The 20,989-nt window shown below is 46.1% G+C and overlaps 1 pseudogene across 1 annotated transcript in view; it reads left to right on the plus strand.

The window, feature by feature from the left end:
• The first annotated feature begins 5,043 nt into the window (after nt 1–5,043).
• The window catches only part of LOC143956391 (uncharacterized), a 221,053-nt pseudogene continuing 205,107 nt past the window's right edge, over nt 5,044–20,989 (plus strand). The window contains exons 1-4 of the transcript XR_013269903.1: nt 5,044–5,818; nt 5,930–6,079; nt 6,192–6,264; nt 6,738–6,835. The product of XR_013269903.1 is annotated as an uncharacterized LOC143956391 (transcript). The remainder of the gene's footprint in view (nt 5,819–5,929; nt 6,080–6,191; nt 6,265–6,737; nt 6,836–20,989) is intronic.

The raw sequence follows: 20,989 nt of genomic DNA on the forward strand, positions 1-20,989 counted from the left end.
CTCAAAGATGTGTCATTGTATTTCACTTAAGAAGTTGCCCACCTCTAAGGAACTGGCTTGCATTTTTGCTCGGGAGATCTTTCGCTACCCAAGGTCACTGTCTCGGATAGGGGCAGTCAGTTTGTCTCCCGGTTCTGGCGAGCCTTTTGTACACAGTTGGGAATCCAGCTTGCGTTCTCTTCTGCTTATCACCCGCAGTCTAATGGGGCTGCAGAACAAGCCATGGAGCAATTCCTGCTATATTTCTGACCATCATAACAACTGGTCTGACCTATTACCTTGGGCAGAGTTTGCTCACAACAGTGCCTTGAATTCTGCCTCCCGATTGTCTCCATTTTATGGCGAATTATGGTTTCCAACCTTCCATGTTGCCTGACTTGTTTTGTTCCGCAGAGTATTCATGCATTAGAGGAGCATCTCCGTGGTCTTCGTTCCACTTGGGTACAGATCCAGGAGGCTTTGCGTCATGCTAATGATAGGTACAGACTCCATGCTGACCGCAGACGCCTGCTAGCGCCTTCCTACCAGGTTGGGGATGGGGTCTGAATGTCATCTCGCAACTTCCGACTTCGTGTTCCCTCACTGAAGTTTGCACCTTGGTTTATTGGACTGTTCCGTATCCTTCGCAGGATTAACCCAGTAGCTTACGCGTTGGAACTTCCTCCTAGTATTCGCATCTCAAATGTGTTTCATGTCTCCTTATTGAAACCGATGGTCTGTAACCGATTTACCACCTCTGTGCCACGTCCTCACCCTATTCAGGTTGAGAACCATGAGGAGTATGAGGTACGATCCATTGTTGACTCCCGTAGGCGCATACAGTACCTGGTGCATTGGAAGGGGAACGCTCCTGGGTTTCATCCTGGGACGTACATGCCCCTGTCCTCCTCCGCGAGTTCCATAGACGGTTTCCCCTCAAGCCCGATGGCCCTTCGAGGGAGAGGGGTTATTGAGGGGGGGGGGGTACTTTTAGGGCTGGCTTAGCCCTTCCTCCTCTGGGCTGGCCGCTCAGCTGTTGGCTAATTGCCAGCTCTCTTCTCTCTCCACTGTTACCAGCTGTTTCTGATGATGCTCGTCTGGCCAGCCTATTTGAAGTCTTCAGCTCATTTCTCCATTGCCTTCACGTTTGGTCACATCACTAGGAACCATCTCCTGCTGTTGTTTCAAGACTGGCTTGCTGACATCCCACCTGGCTTCCATCCTGCTTGCAGTTGCTCACCTTGGATCCCTGACGTCTGGACTGGCTGATTACCCGATCTGGTTTATGAACTTTGGACTGGCTGGCTACTGGACTCTGGCTTGCTTGACTATGCTTTTTCCTATTTACCTTTTTATTTCTATTAATAAACAAGAGTGATTTGATTGTACTTCTGTCTCTGTCTGTTTCATGGTTCCTGACAGTAATCCTGCAACCAAGGCCCAAAGGAGATGGCAGGCAGACTCTTCAGGTAGCCCAACTGGCTACTTCACAACTGGAACACTTCATGCCATCTGTACAAGTGTGACTGGCGATGCAACTGGCAGACAGGATGTCCCTTGACTGGCTATGGATCTGTGGGAAGAACGGCACACCAACCCGGGAAGGCAGCACTTCGTCCCTGCGTCTGGTCTTCTCACTTGCCTTGTGGTGTCTGCCTAGCTTCCAGGCAGCCTCTTGGACTTTTTCTCTTCTTTGCCTCCAGGGTATGCTGGGCTGTGTCGTTTTTAAACCAGGGTAAGCTATGGGCCCATGCCCCACAATTCTTTGCTCCTCTGTGGTGAAGACCCATTGGTTCCATCCCCCTGCCAATTAGGAAGCAGGGGAGAGAGAAGATCGGGTGGCTGTGTCTCCTCCGAGCGCCGCTGGAGGAGAGGGAAGGGGAGAATTACCCCGCAGTTGCTCTCTTGAGCCGGTGTCAGTCCTGGTGGGGGTAAGCAGGAAATGCAGGCCTGCAGGGCACCCGCTACAACTGCATATCTTTTCCTAGTACATTCATTCCTGGTGATAGAATTTGCAGCACTGTAGGTAGAAGATATTAAATGCAATATAAATTGGTAGTATGAGCAGTACACCCCCCGTCATGGCCATCCTCTTCCTCCATAGTCACTGTGATGTCTTTTATCTCCAGCAGACACTACATATAGAGGGATATAAAAATGTGACTCTGATATTATTATTATTTTACCTTTACCACATTTCCTGTGATAGAAAACAGAACCCATTCCATTGTCACTTCTGTCACCAATGTAAAACAAAATTGGAGAATTCAGTCATAGAAAAGTTGAGGAGAGCCGGACACCTCACAGCCATCACCTCAGAGTTCCCGCTTCACACATCCTCCACTGTCATTGGCTGCACTCCCTCCACAGGAACCAATCACAGGGCAGGATTAACGTCACCAGGCAGATTCTACTCTCAACACAGACTATCCTAACAGCTCTGCATGGCCACTGGCTACATTCCCTCCGCAGGAACCAATCGCAAGTTGGGATAACAGTCACCGGGCGGATTCAACTTTTTTTACAGAGATTCATCTCAGACCTCATCACAGTCACACACTATTATTATTATTATTATTATACATTTATATACCTCTAACCTATTCCACAGTGCTGTACAGAGAACACTGTGCTGGTCACATCAATGGAATTGACAAGAATATCTGGCTTATACAGTATCTCACAAATGTTACTACAATGTAAAATAGTGAGTGTACAGCTTGTATAACAGTGTAAATTTGCTGTCCCCTCAAAATAACTCAACACACAGTCATTGATGTCTGAACGGCTGGCAACAAAAGCGAGTACGCCATAAGTGAAAATGTCCAAATTGGGTCCAATTTTCAATTTTCTCTCCCCGGTGTCAGTTTACTCATTAGTGTTACAAGGTCTCAGGTGTGAATGGGGAGCAGGTGTGTTGAATTTGGTGTTATCGCTCTCACTCTCTCATACTGGTCACTGGAAGTTAAACATGGCACCTCATGGCAAAAAACTCTATGACGATCTGAAAAAAGGAATTGTTGCTCTACATAAAGATGGCCTAGGCTATAAGAAGATTGCCAAGACCCTGAAACTGAGCTGCAACATGGTGGTCAAGACCATACAGCGGTATAACAGGACAGGTTCCATTCAGAACAGGCCTCGCCATGGTCAACCAAAGAGGTTGAGTGCACGTGTTCAGCGTCATATCAACAGAGCTTGTCTTTGGGAAATAGACGTATGAGTGCTGCCAGCATTGCTGCAGAGGTTGAAGAGGTGGGGGGTCAGCCTGTCAATGCTCAGACCATACACCGCACACTGCAACAAATTGGTCTGCATGGCTGTTGTCTCTTCTAAAGATGGTGCACAAGAAAGCCCGCAAACAGTTTGCTGAAGACAAGCAGACTAAGGACAGGGATTACTGGAACCATGTTCTGTGGTCTGATGAGACCGAGATAAACTTATTTGGTTAAGATGGTGTCAAGCGTGCAAACAGGTGAGCGCAAGGGCTCTAACATCCACCAGCTCCTTGATGTCGTCATGGAGAAGTGGAAGAGGTGGCAACCTGTGAAGCTCTGGTGAACAACATACCCAAGAGGGTTTAGGCAGTGCTGGAAAATAATGGTGGTCACACATAATATTGACACTTTGGGCCCAATTTGGACATTTTCACTTAGGGGTGTACTCACTTTTGTTGCCAGTGGTTTAGACATTAAATGGCTGTGTGTTGAGTTATTTTGAGGGGACAGCAAATTTGCACTGTTATACAAGCTGTACACTCACTACTTTACATTGTAGCAAAGTGTCATTTCTTCAGTGTTGGCACATGAAAAGATAGAATGAAATATTTACAAAAATGTGAGGGGTGCACTTACTTTTTGTGAGATACTGTAGACCGAATACATTCTAAATATAGAACCATTTATCCAACTGTCTATCCGGAGCCTCTGGTTTATAGACTGGATACATTCTAAATATAGAACCATTTATACAACTGTCCATCCAGAGCCTCTGAACACAAATAGAGCTTTCTTTTGGTGGTATTTGATCACCTCTGAGGTTTTTATTTTTTGTGCTAGAAACCAACAATTTTGAAAAAAATTAAAATGTCTTACTTTCTGCTATAAAATATATACTAAAAAAGAAATAGAAAAAATCTATTTTTTTCATCAATTTATGTCAATATGTATTCTGATACATGTTTTTGGTAAAAAAAATCTACGAACTATGGGATTGTTTTACATAATTTTTTTTTCCACTAGTAATGGCTGCGATCAGCACCTTATAGTGTGACTGTGACATTGTGGCGGACAAATCGCACACTAATTGTCACTTTTTTGGGGACCAGTGACACCAATATAGTGCTAAAAAATATGCACTGTCACTGTACTAATGATATTGGCAGGGAAGGGGTTAACATCAGGGGTGATCAAAGGGTTACACATGTCCCTAGGGGGTACTTTCTAAGTGTGTGGGGGATGGTTGCACTGTGGAAAGACAGAGATCTGTATTCCTGCTTAGCAGAAACACAGGATCTCTAAATTCCCTACTAGCAGAACGGCGTTCTGCCTTGTTTAGATAGGCAAACCGCTGCTCTGCCTCTCTCGGGAACGAGCGCTGGGTGCCAGTGGACATCGGGTCCGCTGATTGGCTCCTGCTGTGCCCAATCACAGCAAGAGTGGGTCACCGGAAGAACACCCCAGACCCGGAAGAGCGAAATCACGTACCTGTACGTGATTTCGCGCAGGAGAGCCGCCGCCCTGCAGTATAGGTACGCGGGACAGTCGGCCAGTGGTTAATTACAGAGGGACATATGGGATTCTTAGAGACACATAAATGCACAAGGGAGGGAAAAAACACGGCAGGTAAGCAATTAACATACCTCATTTTTTAAGGATGAGCTCAGGCTTGTTTGCAAACAGCACGTGCAGAGCCCGCCAGGTATTCGGCACTGTGGAGCGTTAATCGCAAGCAGTTAGACATTTCCCGATCTCTGCAGCCACGCATCGGGACAATGTCTCACTGTTTGTGATTAGCGCTCCGCAGTGCTGACTTCCTTGGCAGGCTCTGCATGTGCTGTTTGCGAACACCCCTGAGCTCACCCTTGTTCTTTTTATTTGCTAATTTAAATGCAATTTTTAAGATGGTTACAGGTCTAGTGGCTCCTATTTTTTAACCATTGTAGTGTTATCTTATAATGTTCACATACTGAAAATAGACAGGACTCCCCCTTTAATGACATTACTCTCAAGGTGGTCTTTTCCAATTATATTGAGTGTGATTGTACAGACACAGGAAATGATACCAGAAATGGCGAGGAAAAGATGTCGGGTGCAGTCAGGAAGCGATCTACAGACAGGAAGTGAGGTAACATATGAACAGGAAGTGATGTGGAGTCCTAAAAAAGGAAGTTCTGGGTCAAAGGTGAGTTGGGTAAAGTAGAGAGGAGACGTTGCTGGAACTGGCAGCAGAGGAGGTCATAAGATAGACCAGTTAGGCTTTAGCTGGATTTCTACTTTAAACCTCACCCTGGGGATCATCCACCTGCTGATTTCGGGAGGTCACATGACAATGTTGTTGCTTTTTCAAAGCACACTGTTTATCTGGTGACCGTTTAACCTTCAGAGTCACTGTCCATTTCTCCATGGAGGAGTGGGAGTATTTAGAAGGACACGAGGATCTCTACAAGGACCTCATGATGGAGAATCAGCCGCCCCTCACATCACCGGGTAAGAGGAGACTTTATTGTAAAGGAGAGAGCAGTACGGAGGGTCCACCTAGATTCCCCATCATCTTTCCCTTTCCTCTGTATTCCTGGGATTCCACACGGGAAGATCACATCTTCCCTCACCATCATCAGGTAGGTGGGAGTGAGCCACAAGAACTGAAAAGGAACTCTAAGCTATGAGAAGACATTCCAATGTGTAATTTCTTGTTCCTTTTTACAAATATATTCTTTTTTGGGGTTTAGGGTGAAGAACTAAAAAACATCAAACCTGAGATTAAAGAGGAAGAAGAAGAGACATTGAAAAGTGGAGGTCAGCCGTTCATGGAGGAGGGTGTTCTTCTGTATTCCTGGGATTCCACACAGGAAGATCGCACCATCCCTCACCATCATCAGGTAGGTGGGAAGAACACAAAACGTGACTCTAGACTGTATGAGTTTATACTCTTCTTTCAGCCTATTTGTCATCACATTTTCTTTTTTCTTCTTTTTTTTTTTAATGGCTTAGCATAAAGAACAGATGTATGTAAAAAATGAGGTGACAACTAAAGAGGAAGAACCTTTTATAGATATGAGCACGGGTGAGTAATGAACACTAAATAAATAAACTGCTTAAGAATATAGATTGATGATTGGGGATATGTAGACCTTCACATCAGGTAAAAATAATCTCTACAAGGACGTCATGATGGAGAATCAGCCGCCCCTCTCCAGGTAAGAGGAGACTTTATTGTAAAGGAGAGAGCAGTACGGAGGGTCCACCTAGATCCCCCATCATCTGATAAACACATAGAAACAACGGGGGTTTTTTACTAAAGGAAAATCCACTTTGCACTGCAAGTGCACTTGGAATTAAAGTCACTGTAGATCCAAGGGGGAAATGCAAGGAAAATAAATAACAGCATTTTAGCTTGCACATGATTGGATGATAAAATCAGCAGAGCTTCCACTCATTTCAGATCTACCCCTTAGATTTTGAGTGACTGCACTTTCAAGTGCACTTGCAGCGGAAATAAACCTCACTGTATTCAGTCAGTGTGTGTGTTTCCTACAGATGGATCCAGTAATGGGAACCCACCAGAGAGATGTCCCCGTCCTCTGTATTCCCGGGATTCCACACAGGAAGATCACACCATCCCCCACCATCATCAGGTAAATATGATTGAGGAACCAGAACTCAAATATAATTCTAAGCTAAGAACTTTCTTCTACGTAACCTCTTGTTCCATTTTACAAATGTGTTCTGACATATTTGGGGTTCAGGGTGAAGAACAGAAAGACCTCAAAGCTGAGATTAAAGGGGAAGAAGAAGAGACGTTGATGAGTGGAGCTCAGTGGTTTATGGAGGAGGGTGTACCTCTGTATTTCTGGGATTCCCCACAGGAAGATCACACCATCCCTCACCATCATCAGGTAGGTGGACTCGGTGTGTGGAGCAAAGAAATATTTCGGAATTAGTGAGATGGCATTCTTCTATGTAGTCTCTTGTTTTTATACTACTATATTATTATTATTATTATTATTATTATTATTAATGTAGCACTGACCCCTGAAGGAGCTGCTGGTTTTATTGGGCTTACCGTTACCTTCTTGTTTACTTCTCCGTCTAGGGACTCCCGTGGTAGATGGCCCAAAGAATGTGGAAAATGACACTGAATCTTTTATTTTGGGTTATTTATTTGTAACAGAAACAGAGTCTTTCAATAAAGGGTAGAGGGTTAGGAGTGAGTTCAGGTACTTAGATTGCAAAAATAATGGAAGTCCTTAGAGAAAATCCAGAGTATAAAGACTGTTTTTCACAACTGGATTTAACAACCCCTGGATAGACCTCTCTCACTAGGCCTAGCAGCCAGTAGGGATGCTCGACAAAGTCTCTGCCACAGACTTGTGATGTACACTCGAGTGTTACTGAGGGACGTAGATAAATTTAAAGAGCTAACATACGGTACCAGGTTCTCTCAGCCGATCTGGCGATACCATATGTGTGTTGATCCAGGTTGCGTCCTTCAACTAAGCCTCCAGGCTCCTTCAGAGAAGCCAGCTTTGCGCACGGCCTTCTCCTGAAGAGTCCTCCCCTGGGGTTCTTCAGTTGCTGGGCCTCTCCCTTCAGATGAGATGGCACCGGACCACCCTTGGATCAGTAGGCCCCGAAATCCAGTCAGGCCTGTCCCTACAGTTGCGTCGCCTTGGGCCAGCCAGCCCTCCGAGATTTAGGATGCATGGTTCCGCACCCCAGGCCAGGAGGGCCATGGGGCTGGTTCAGGAGGACCACCAGAATCGAGCAGACAGAAAATAATCAGCTCCCCCGCCACGTGGCATCAGTACCTTAAATACCACCCCCCAGAATGCACAGCAGGAAAACACTCCCACTGGGTTGGTTCCGAGAGAACTAGCGGCATTCAATGCACCCAGCTAGACTGCGTTTCTACTCTTGCCGGCGGTGACCGCGACACCTGCAGTCAAGGAGAACCCAGTGCAACCCAGCTGGACTGCTACAGAAACCAGAAATTTTGAGAAATAATCCTGAAACCCAACTGTGGTTTCAGGAAAATTAACTTTTCAAAAAACCATAGAGCCTGCTCGTCAGGAGCCAACACTACATACACGATTTATATAGCGCTAACAGTTCATGCAGCGCTTTACAAAGTATAGGGGGGACAACACAATTACAGTACAATACAAAAGGTACAGGAGGGCCCTGCTCGTAGAGCTTACATTCTAAAGGGAGGGGGTGGTGGTACAAAAGGTAATAGATGTGGGGAATGATTTGATGGGGGGGTGCTAATTGAAGTGATGCTGCTTCTTTGTTCCTGTAAGTCCAGGTTTAGGTGATCGTCTGACCCTAGGGGGTGGGTTCCTGGCTTACATGGTTTTTGAGGAAATGGACCTGGTTTATCTCTGCTTTAGGTTAGTAATGCCTACCGGTCTTGTCCCTCCCCTAGCTCTTATGCACAGGTACTGCAAGAGCCTGATACCAGGTCACATTCTTAAACTTATACTGCTTACATTTATGAAAATAAAACGCATTTATTAATGAATGCACCGCATTCATTTGTGTCGTTTATATCTGCCTGGAGTTCGGCTTTAATAAATATTTTCTATTATTTTGGGGTTCAGGGTGAAGAACGGATTAATCTAAAAGCTGAGGTTAAAGAGGAAGAAGAAGAGACGTATGTGGGGGGTGATCAGCCGTCCATGGAGGAGGTTGGGATGATTATGAAGAGTGAACAGGATGAAATTTCTCCACCTATCAACACAAGTAAGTAACAGACACTGAAACCGGGGAATGAAATGTACAATTCAGTTAGCCCTTGATGGTATAAAGTGAAGCTTGATAAGAAGGAGAAGCAGCCAATTCCTGAGAGGGAACCGTGGTGACCATTGATGGAGGTTCTGTTGGTAGGGGTAGGTCTGTCAGTGTGAGTGGAGGAAAAGGCAATACACGGCTCTTCATGTTTACACTGTGATCAGCTGTGATTGGACACAGCTGATCACATGGTAGCGAACCTACATCAGAGGCTCTTTACCAAGACCGGTGATGCGGTGGGTCAGACTGACACACTACACCAACGATCTCCAGCGGGTGCGCGATCGCGGCTTATCCCGCTGGACGTCATATGACACCCAGTCAGGATAACTTAACTAATTTGCGCACATCATTCTGTTATATGGCGTGTGGGAAGTGCTTAAAGAACTTGCAAATTGTATACAGACTCCAGTATGAAAACTTTTCTGATTAATTTTGGAGGCTGAACAGGACCTAAGATTTTAGATCGGAATCTTCCCCTTACTCCGCTCGTACGGAGATGGAGCTAAAACTCCAGTTATTTGTGAACCACTAAAATGTTTTACCTTTCTTACTTTTTTTTTTTTACATTTCTTTTCCATCAGATGGATGTGATGTGAGGAATTCCTCGGAGAGACGTCTTCTATTATCTGCTGATTGTAAGTCAGAAGATAATGTCATCACACAGGATCCTCCAGGAGGAAATCCAAATACACAAAATATACATCACAGACCTTCCTGTCCGGAGACATCAATGGATCCCTCTGATCAGGGGGAATCTTCTCATCAATCACATACTATGATTGGAAATCTCCATGTAAGATCTCACACTGCAGATCCATCAACAGATCCTTCTAATCCCAAGGAATCTTCCTCACCCCATGAAGGAGATCACCGAGGTAGAAATTCATTCTCATGTTCAGAGTGCGGGAAATGTTTCACTTGCAAACGAGACCTTGTTCAACACCAGAGAATTCACACGGGTGAGCGTCCTTATCCATGTTTAGAGTGTGGGAAATCTTTTGCTTATCAAGGAGCCCTTGGTATACACCAGAGAATTCACACAGGTGAGCGTCCCTATTCATGTTTAGAGTGCGGGAAATCTTTCACTCAAAAAGGAGGCCTTGTTAAACACCAGAGAATTCACACAGGTGAGCGTCCTTATCCATGTTTAGAGTGCGGGAAATCTTTCACTTGCAAAGGGGCCCTCATTGGCCACCAGAGAATTCACACGGGTGAGCGCCCTTATTCATGTTTACAGTGCAGGAGATCTTTCACTCAAAAAGGGGCCCTTGTTGAACATCAGATAAGTCACGTGGGTGAGCGTTCTTATCCATGTTTAGAGTGCGGGAAATCTTTTACTCATCAAAGAGCCCTTGTTAGACACCAGAGAATTCACACAGGTGAGCGTCCTTATCCATGTTTAGATTGTGGGGAATCTTTTACTCAAAAATGGGCCCTTGTAGAACACCAGATAAGTCACATGGGTGAGCGTTGTTATTCATGTTCAGAGTGTGGGAAATCTTTCATTCTTCAAGGCGCCCTTGTTAGACACCAGAGAATTCATACAGATGAGCGCCCTTATTCATGTTCAGAGTGTGGGAAATCTTTCACTCAGATAGGAGGTCCTGTTAGACACCAGATAAGTCACAAAGGGGAGCATCCGTATTTATGTGTAGAGTGTAGAAATACATTTTACTCTGTAAGGAAACCTTGTTAAACACCAGAGAAGTCACACAGATGAGCTTCGCTATTCATGTTCAGAGTGCGGGAAATCTTTCCCCCAGAAAGGACAACTTCTGAAACACCAGAGAAGTCACTTGCGGGAGTGCGTCATCCTCATTTCTCCAGTCTGTCACTGTCCTTCCCCCTGTGCTTATAAGGCTGGGTACAAGGTATATCCTCTTATTGCCACATGTGAATGCAATCTGTTTATGAATGTGTTTATATCTCAATAAAGTTTTCATTAGATTGTGTACCTCCCTGTCTTCTCTTTACGTCATATGGGTGAGCATTAGAGCACAGAAAATCCTTCACTCTGAAGGGAAACTGTATGAAACACCAGAGACATCACACAAGAAAAATACTGCGTAAATGCCCAACTGACAGCTGAACCACAAAAAATAAAAATAAAAAATGTTGGTAAAAGAAAAAAGTAAAAAAAAAAAAAAAATGTGGTGCCCCCCCCCCCAAATCCATGCCAGACCCCTATCCAAGCATCACTGAAGCATCAAAAACACATCAGAAAAGCATGTTGAAGCTAAAAAGTAGTTGGTGCACTTAGATGTCCTGTTTGGCAGGAGTGATGCAAAGTGTACTGTGAAATGGAAGCAAAAAGAACACTTTTACTGCCTGGCAGAGGATGAGGACAGCACAATGTTCTACTAGTGTAGGCAATAATAGGCGACGCTGTCTGGATGCAGTGTCTCTGTAAGATGGGCAAGTTCCCACTCACCAATCCTGTAACCAAGGCCTAAAGGAGATGTCCTGGCAGGCAGACTCACCAGGTATCCCACTGGCTACTTCACAACCGGAACACTTCATGCCGTCTGTACAGGTGTGACTGGAGATGCAACTGGAATCCCCCTCTCAGGCAGGATGCCCCTGACTGGCCATGGATCTGTTGGCAGGAATGGCAGACCGACTCGGGAAGGCAGCACCCTGTCCCTGCGTCTGGTCTTCTCACTTGCCCTGTGGTGTCTGCCTAGCTCCCAGGCAGCCTCTTGGACTTTTTCTCTTCTTTGCCTCCAGGGCATAATGGGCTGTGTAGTTTTTAAACCAGGTAAAGCCGTGGGCCTGTGCTGGGGACTACATGTCCCACAATTCTTTGCTCCTCTGTGGTGAAGTCCCATTGGTTCCCTCTAGGGATGCACCGAATGGTTTTTTTGGTGCCGAAACCGATACCGAAAATGAAAAATACACTAGGCCGAAAACCGATACCGAAACAGCACCGATACCGAAAATGACTTTTTAAAAAATATTTTTATACAGGAGATGGTCAGAGACTGGGGACATGGTACAGGAGGTGGTCAGAGACTGGGGACATGGTACAGGAGGTGGTCAGAGACTGGGAACATGGTATAGGAGGTGGTCAGACTGCGGACATGGTACAGGAGGTGGTCAGACTGTGGACATGGTACAGGAGATGGTCAGAGACTGGGGACATGGTACAGGAGATGGTCAGAGACTGGGGACATGGTACAGGAGATGGTCAGAGACTGGGGACATGGTACAGGAGGTGGTCAGAGACACTGGACATGGTACAGGAGGTGGTCAGAGACTGGGGACATGGTACAGGAGGTGGTCAGAGACTGGCGACATGGTACAGGAGGTGGTCAGAGACTGGCGACATAATAAAAGAGATAAGTGCAGCCAGTGTTGCCCCAGTGATGCAGCCAGCGTTGCCCCCAGTGATGCAGCCAGCGTTGCCCCCAGCAATGGGGGCAATCACAGCTTTAATTTCAATCACAGCTTTAATTTCAATAGCTGTGTGTTCCCGTCACGCGCCGTCATACACAGCCCCCCCCCCCCCCCTTGTCCAGGCACTCTGATAGACAGATCACCCGTCCAATCTAGACAGGTGATCTGTCTATCAAAGTTCCCCGGACAAGGGGGGGGGGCTGTGTGTGACGGCGCGCGACGGGGAACACACCGCTATTGAATTAAAGCTGTGATGTTCCCAGCACTCTATTCAACCAGACGGCTCTCTTCACTGCAGAGGGGCATCGCTGGCTGCATCAGTCCTGCGCTATTCACCCCCATCATGGACGGCACCTGGGGCGGGGGCGGAGTTCCGCCCCCACGCCCCGCCCCATTTTCGGCTCAATTATCGGCTGTTTTTTCCTTTCGGCAAGTTGCCGAAAAAGGCATTTTCGGCCGATATGTTTCGGCGGCCGAAATTTAGGTGCATCCCTAGTTCCCTCCCCCTGCCAATGAGGAAGCAGGGGAGAGAGTAGATCGGGTGGCTGTGTCTCCTGCGAGCGCCGCTCACACACTGCAGAGTGTGGAGGAGAGGGAAGGGGAGAATAACCCTGCAGTTGCTGACAGGCTGTGTCTCCTGAGTCGGTGTCAGTCCCGGTGGGGGCGAGCAGGAAATGCGGGGCCACGGGGCACCTGCTACAGCTGCATATCCTTTCCTAGTACATTCATCCCTGGTGATGGAATTCACAGCACTATAGGTAGAAGATATTAAATGCAATATAAATCGGTAGTATGAGCAGTACACCCCCCCCCCCCACGTCATGTCCATCCTCTTCCTCCATAGTCTTTTATCTCCAGCAGACACTACATATACATATAGAGGGATATAAAAATGTGACTCTGATATTATTTTACCTTTACCACATTTCCTGTGACAGAAAACAGAACCCATTCCACCGTCACTTCTGTCACCAATGTAAAACAAAATAGAGGATTCAGTCATAGAAGAGCCAAGGAGAGCCGGACACCTCACAGCCATCACCACAGAGTTCCCGCTTCACACCTCCTCCACTGCCATTGGCTGCACTGCCTCCACACCAACCAATCACAGGGCAGTATCACAGTCACTGGGTAGATTCTACTCTCAACTCAGACTATCCAGAAGCTCTGCACCGCTATTGGCTGCATTCCCTCCCGAAGGAACCTATCACATGTTGGGATAATAGTCATCGGCCGGATTCAGCTCTCCACAGAGATTCATCTCAGACTTCACCACAATCACACACTATTATTATTAGACATTTATATACCTCTAACCTATACTACAGTGCTGTACAGAGAACACTGTGCTGGTCACATTAGTCTCTACACAAACAGAACTGACAAGAATATCTAGTTTATAGACCGGATACATCCTAAATATAGAGCCATTTATCCAACTGTCCATCCAGAGCCTTTGGTTTATAGACCAGACACATCCTAAATATAAAACTATTTATCCAACTGTCCATCCAGAACCTCTGGTTTATAGTCCAGATACATCCTAAATATAGAGCCATTTATCCAACTGTCCATCCAGAACCTCTGGTTTATAGAGCAGATACATCCTAAATATAGAACAATTTATCCTACTATCCATCCAGAGCCTCTGGTTTATAGACCAGATACATCCTAAATATAGAAACATTTATCCAACTGTCCATCCAGAGCCTCTGAACACAAATAGAGCTTTCTAGCGTCACCAAACTACGGGATAATTTTACATATTTTTTTTTCTTTTTTACTAGTAATGGCGGCGATCAGTGACTTATAACGTGTACAGTGTATAGTAACATTGTGGCGGACAAATCGGACACTAATGCCACGTACACACAATTAAACAATCAGGTGGAAAAGTCTGGCAAACTCAAGTCCGCCGGACAATCCCCCGTGTATAGCCTCCGGCGGACTTTTTTTACCCGAAAGTACGGCGGACTTAGAAAGTATTTTTGCACTCCAATCTTCCCGCCGGACTCGCATTTCGGCGGACAATCCGGGCGTTGGTATGCCAGTCCGCCGTACTTTTGAAATGAGCGGACTTTTCCCGCGCAGAGAAAAGTCCGCTCATTTTGAGCACGTCTCCATGTAGACGGGGCCAGCGAAGGAGGCGTCGCTGGCCCCGTCACCTGGTATGGACTTAAAGGGGAACCCCAATGCCGAAAAAAATCGGCGTGGGGGTCCCCCCCAGGTCCACATCAGACCCTTGTCCGAGCACGCTACCCGGCCGGCCAGGAAAGGGGGGACGAGCGAGCGCCCCCACCCCAAAGCACCCAGTCCCCATGTTGACGAGGACAAGGGCCTCTTCCCAACAACCCTGGCTGTTGGTTGTCGGGGTCTGCGGGCGGAGGGCTTATCGGAATCCGGGAGCCCCTTTTAATAAGGGGGCCCCCGGATACCGGCCCCCCCACCCTATGTGAATGAGTATGGGGTACAATGTACCCCTACCCATTCACCTGTAAAAAAAAGTATAAAAAAACACAACACACAAGGGTTAAAATAGTTTATTGCACAGCTCCGGGGGTCTTCCGTCTTCGGGGGTCTTCTCGCCGGACTCCTCCGCTATCTTCTTTGGCTCACGGCCAAAGTTAAAAAAGCTATAAACTATAAAAAAAGAGCTTTTAAAAAATATAAAAATGAAGGAACGCTAGTGTAATTTAAATGTTACAAGGAATATAACAGAATATGTAAAAAGGAAATCAAGGATGCAAAAATTCAAAATGAAAGACAGATTGCAAAAGATAGTAGGACAAACCCAAAGAAATTCTTCAAATATATTAATAGTAAAAAGGTTAAGTCTGAGCATGTAGGCCCTTTGCAAAATAATCTGGAGTGGGTGACTGGGGACAAAGAGAAGGCTAACTTATTAAATACTTTCTTCAGCTCTGTGTATACAAAAGAGCATGGGGGAGCTCATATCCATAATGGGGGTGGTACTGACGCAGCCCCAAATCCACAATGGCTCAAAAATGATATGGTCCAGAAATATTTGGACAGAATAAAGGTGGATAAAGCACCTGGACCTGATGGCATCTACCCACGGATCCTAAAAGAATTGAGCTCTGTAATTTCAAAGCCATTGTATCTAATTTTTAGGGACTCATTAATGACAGGAATAGTACCACTGGATTGGCGCAGGGCCAATGTGGTGCCTATATTTAAAAAGGGAACAAAGTCTTTACCAAGTAATTATAGACCCGTTAGTTTAACTTCTATAGTTGGGAAGATCTTGGAGGGATTATTAAAGGACCACATAGACGAGTTCTTTCAGGAAAAAAATATTTTGAGCAACAGACAGCATGGATTCATGAAAGACAGAAGTTGTCAGACAAACCTGATTTCTTTTTATGAGGTGGTAAGTAAAACCTTGGACAGAGGGGTGGCAGTGGACGTGATATATTTGGATTTTGCAAACGCGTTCAATACAGTTCCGCACACACAGCTCATGTGTAAGGTAAAGTCTACAGGTTTGGAAATATCAGTTTGTAAATTGATAGAAAACTGGCTAAAAGACAGAATTCAGAGAGTAGTGGTTAATGATTCTTACTCTGAATGGTCTAAGGTTATCAGTGGTGTACCCCAAGGTTCAGTGTTGGGACCCTTACTTTTTAATATCTTTATAAATGATATTGGGTCTGGGATCAAAAGTAACATTTCCGTGTTTGCAGATGACACCAAGCTATGCAGTGGAATAACGTCCTTACAGGATGTCACCAATTTACAAGCCGACTTCGATGCTCTGTCTACTTGGGTTTCTTCACAGTAAGAGCTGTGAAAATGTGGAATAGACTCCCTGCAGAGGTGGTTATGGCCAGCTCAGTGGATTGCTTTAAGAAAGGCCTGGATTATTTCCTAAGTGTACATAATATAACTGGTACTAACATTTATAGGTAAAGTTGATCCGGGGAAAATCCGATTGCCTCTCGGGGAGATCAGGAAGGAATTTTTTCCCCTGCTTTAGCAAATTGGATCATGCTCTGCTGTTTTTTTTTGCCTTCCTCTGGATCAACTGTGGGTATATGGGCTGGTATGATATTTATTGTGTATATGTATATATGTGTATATATATATATATATATATATATATATATATATATTGTAATATTTGGGGGTTATTTTAGCTTAAAGGTAGAGCTTACCAGTGAGCTGAGTCCACGCCAGATATGCCGTTTTAAAGGCTTGTAGGCCCACTTTTATTAAAGAAAGAAAAGTCTGATAACAAAATAGTTGCCCACACAGGGGTTACAGCTTTCCACAGCAATAATGTAAGTAGAAACCAAAAATACCAAGCCACCTGGCTCTCTTTAGCAGCACTGCTGCTCAGACTTCGGCTGCAGCCCTCTTGGCTCTTTAACAGAGTTCCTGTACACCCAGTACCTCAGCACTATTTACTAGCTTCGTTTTTTCAGTCCACAAGCTTGGACCCTCTGTCTGCTCTGACAGACCGACCTGTGCAGACATGCACACTTCTTCTCCCTTACACGCCTGGACTCCTCGGGAGGGTGGAGCCCAGAACCATGGTGTTGGCTTTGTTTTAAGCCCAAGACCCACCTGTGCAATCATCCAGCCAGACTGCTGGCTGTTCCCAAAACCCGGTCCCAGGATTGGAGATTCCGTACTACCACATATCCCCCCCCCTTTGTTTCGACCCAGAGGGCGGAACACCCAAGTTACTTTTGGCACCTCTGTGCCAGATACCATTTACAGAAGTACCCTCCTGTCCAACCTCGCTTCTCCTAACGGGGAACTCCACCCAATGCCTCCTTTGGTGTCTCCCTCTAAGCCTTACTGTCACTCTGCTATGAGCTTTGATGCGACCTTCCCAACTTTTCTTCCGAGTGCATTTCCACAAGCACTTCCTCTCCTGAAATCTTAATGGGTTCCCATTGGTCTTCCTACCAACCCTTCTGCCTCCACGCTTCAGGTTCCCAGGTTTCCCCAAAACTTTCTCAGCAGTACTGTTCTGAGACTGTAGGGGGCCTATTTCTATAGTGTTTAGAACGGAAACCCACCTCTTATTTCTGGTACCTGACTCAGCAGTCACTAATTGATTATCAGGTTTACCTGTACCTTTGGACACCACATTATCATGTACCATTAACACATTATTTGGTTCATCATTGACAGACATATTCAAACCAACATTAGACCTCTCAATGTTGCACATGTCACCAATGCCTTTTTTTCCAACATTTGCTAGGGTAGAGTCCACAGAGGGCACACATACTGGAGGGCCGCCATCACCCACAGGAACCTCACAGGACGCCACCTCCCCTGGGTTCACCCACTCTGCAGGCAGCTGTCCTACCACTTGACCCGTTCTGATGCTACCTGTATTTTTATCCACCGGAACAGGCAAGCTCTCGTCTGATCCACATACAATTTTTACCATGCTCCTTGTCCATTCCCCTGTCCCAGGGACCTTATTAGGTTTGTCACCTAAACCAACCATTGGACTGGGGATCCCAGTCTCTTTAACCACCTTTGTTTGAGCCCTAGTCAGGATCTCTGCTGCTTTCAGGTCCACACATGGCCCTTCCACCTCATGTGGTTTTTCTACTGGTGCAGTATACACGCCCTTCACCAACTGACCAGCACCACACTGGACCATAGCAGCAGAAATGCTTCCCATCTGGCTGTTAGGAGGTGTAACCACAGGCAATTTAGGCTTATTTTCAACTTCTCCAACTTCTGTCTCAAATATTTCTTCTGGATCTAATCTAGCAGCATACGTAGCGGCAACTTTTAACAAAAGTAGCAAATTTAGGAATAAACCATTCCTGTCCTGTTTTGCTTTGCTCTGTACAGCCTGCCATACAGTGCTCCACCTAGTGGTACTGCGCAGTACCAGCCCATCAGACTGTGGAGGAGACACACTAGTATAGATTGGCTGTACATCCCAAAGTTCAAGCATCTCTTTTAATGCTTTGGTTAATAACCAGGCCCTTGACTCCAGACCCAAGTCCTTCCTGGGAATTTTCATGACACTGGGGATGCAGAGAGACTCACTTGCTGAGACTTGAAAAGTTGCAATGGTTAACGGAACCTCCTCCCGGCTGGAGGTAAACACAGCCTGGTGCTCCACCAGAGCGCTGCCAATTGCTGGACTCATACCCAACTTCTCAGGCTCAGCATCAGTGAACTGCTCCAGAACATTACCAGTGACGTCACGTTGACACTCCATGTCAACCTCAGTTTTGTGGGTCACGGACAATGTCTCTGCTGTGCCCTTATTTGGTTCATCCTGCTCACCAGGGTTAACTCCTGCAGCAGCCACCGCGCCCTCAGGTACAGGCTGTTCTGCAGCCCCTCCTGCTGGCCCAGCAGAAACCGTGTCCACCTTATCTTTGTGCATAAAAGCCCTATCTATCAGGGAGATAAGATTTTTGCTCCAACTATCCCAATCTGTTGTATGTGCGCTCCCTTCTGCGGTATTCCTCAGCACCGATCCATCTGCCCAAGGAGACACATAAGAACAGACTGGCTCAGCTGCAGACTCATTACACCAGTCATTGTAAATCATGTCAGACTGTGGTAGCACAGGTTGCAATACACCATATACCTGCACATTTTTAGTACTAGCAGCTTGCACTAACACATTACCATTACACGGTACAGTTCCATTCTGTCCCACCAGAGTGACATCGCAGTTGTCCAGGGCAACCTCTGACTCCAACACATGAAGTTCCCTGGAGATTCCTGTGGACAACTGTGCTGTCTTACCACCAGTTGCTACAGGCAACGGCCCATTTTTGATAACCCCAGGTTCTTTCAGAGCTAAAGTTTTCCCAACAGCATTAAACTTTTCATTAACAGTAACACTTATAGCATTTTTCGCATTTGTAGGCTGTCCTAGCCCACGGTCAACTTGAGCCTGATAGTCATTAGACACAATACTTTTAGACATCAACACAGGTTCTATTTGGATTTTAACCCTTGCATTCCCACTATATAGGGAAAAGTCATTCTCAAGTGCACATTCAGTGGCCCCACTAACTGGGGTCACTCTCACATCATCATGGACAGTCTCGTAACCAGTCCTTTTATACATGAAATCAGCAGTTCCAGCCATCATTTCATTAAAGACAGTCTTACCCACCGCAGTAGTTGGGGTCACCATCTTCATTTGAGTACGTCGTCTTATGCACCAGTCCTCTGCTGCACTTTTACTGGCCAACTCCTCCTGGTGGCCATGGGATGAAACTACAGCAGGCATCTCCCACCGTTTAGCACCCCCTGCAGGCACAACAGGAAACTTCTTGTTGCTAGGGGTGACTGCAAACATATTTTCACCGGACTCTGGGCCTACAGACAAAACTTTCTCAGCAACATTATCTCCAGCCGTATTCCACAACCTAGGGCAAGAAAACATGCCATGCCCCAGCTGGCCACATTCCAGGCATGGTACTGGACGACTTTTTCCCAAAGCGATTCTCTCCTGGTGATTCCCAGCTGGCCGGAATGCACAGGCCTCTTTATGGGGACGCTGAACCAAACCTCTATTGCAGCTCCTTTCAGGCATAAATTTCACTCCGGTTGCCATGGGAGACCGCACTCTCCCAGCAGAACTTTGCTGGCTCTCTCCAACATGATAAATTGGCTCCTCCTTAAGCCACTTTCCACGATCCTTATTAGACATAGCCCATGGTACAGAGACAGCCCGATTGGCTTCCTTTGCGTTGCTATGGGCAACCACTCTCATCCTAAGCCTTTGATCAGCCTCTCTCCTTGCATATCGCATGGGCTTCGCTCTGCTGGATCCCATCTCATGCTGTGACACATTCACATCTTTCACAATAGCTGTTGTTTTAACTGCAGCAGCTTTGCCAGGGGCAACAACAGCCCTCTTCCAGTTATGGACATCCAGCGGCTTTTCCCTTGCACTGAGGGTTGGCTTCCTTTCCTCTGTAGCTTGGTTCAGTGCTGCTAAATGCCGCTTGCACCAATCCACTGCAGATTCAAATGCTGGTGGACTCTCCATAACAGCAGTCACCTGTGCACTCATTGCACCAGGGTTGCTAGGGACAACCCCAGCCCTTTTTCTCCTTGATAAACTCTGATCAGGTATGTATGGGGCTCGTTCAGGCGGTAACATCCCCTCCAACCACAGAGCTCTGTCTCTCATTTCAGCAAACCTGGCTTCTTTTAAGAGCTTTGACCGCCCCATACTTAGAGACTCCAGAACAACTTTAAACAGTCCAGGAAAATGAAAGTGTCTCTTTTAAAGCAAGTTGCTTTTCTCTTCATGCAAGCTTTTCTCACCTGCACATTGCACACACTGATTGTGCGGTCTCATGCACACAAACACAGTTCATAGCAAGAGAAAAAAAAAAATTGACTTTTCATTCACAGGTACACCACCTGCAACACGCAATGCCTTTTGCCTGGCTGCACTTCCACACACAGCCAATAGTTCCTGACTTGAACTTACTGTGGAGCAAGGACCCGGATTCCACCATCTAATGCCCGCATTCGAACACCACTTGTAATATTTGGGGGTTATTTTAGCTTAAAGGTAGAGCTTACCAGTGAGCTGAGTCCACGCCAGATATGCCGTTTTAAAG

Source organism: Lithobates pipiens, unplaced genomic scaffold (assembly GCF_037356315.1).
Source record: "Lithobates pipiens isolate NorthernLeopardFrog02 unplaced genomic scaffold, aLitPip1_a1.2 Scaffold_35, whole genome shotgun sequence".
Lineage (NCBI taxonomy): Eukaryota > Metazoa > Chordata > Amphibia > Anura > Ranidae > Lithobates > Lithobates pipiens.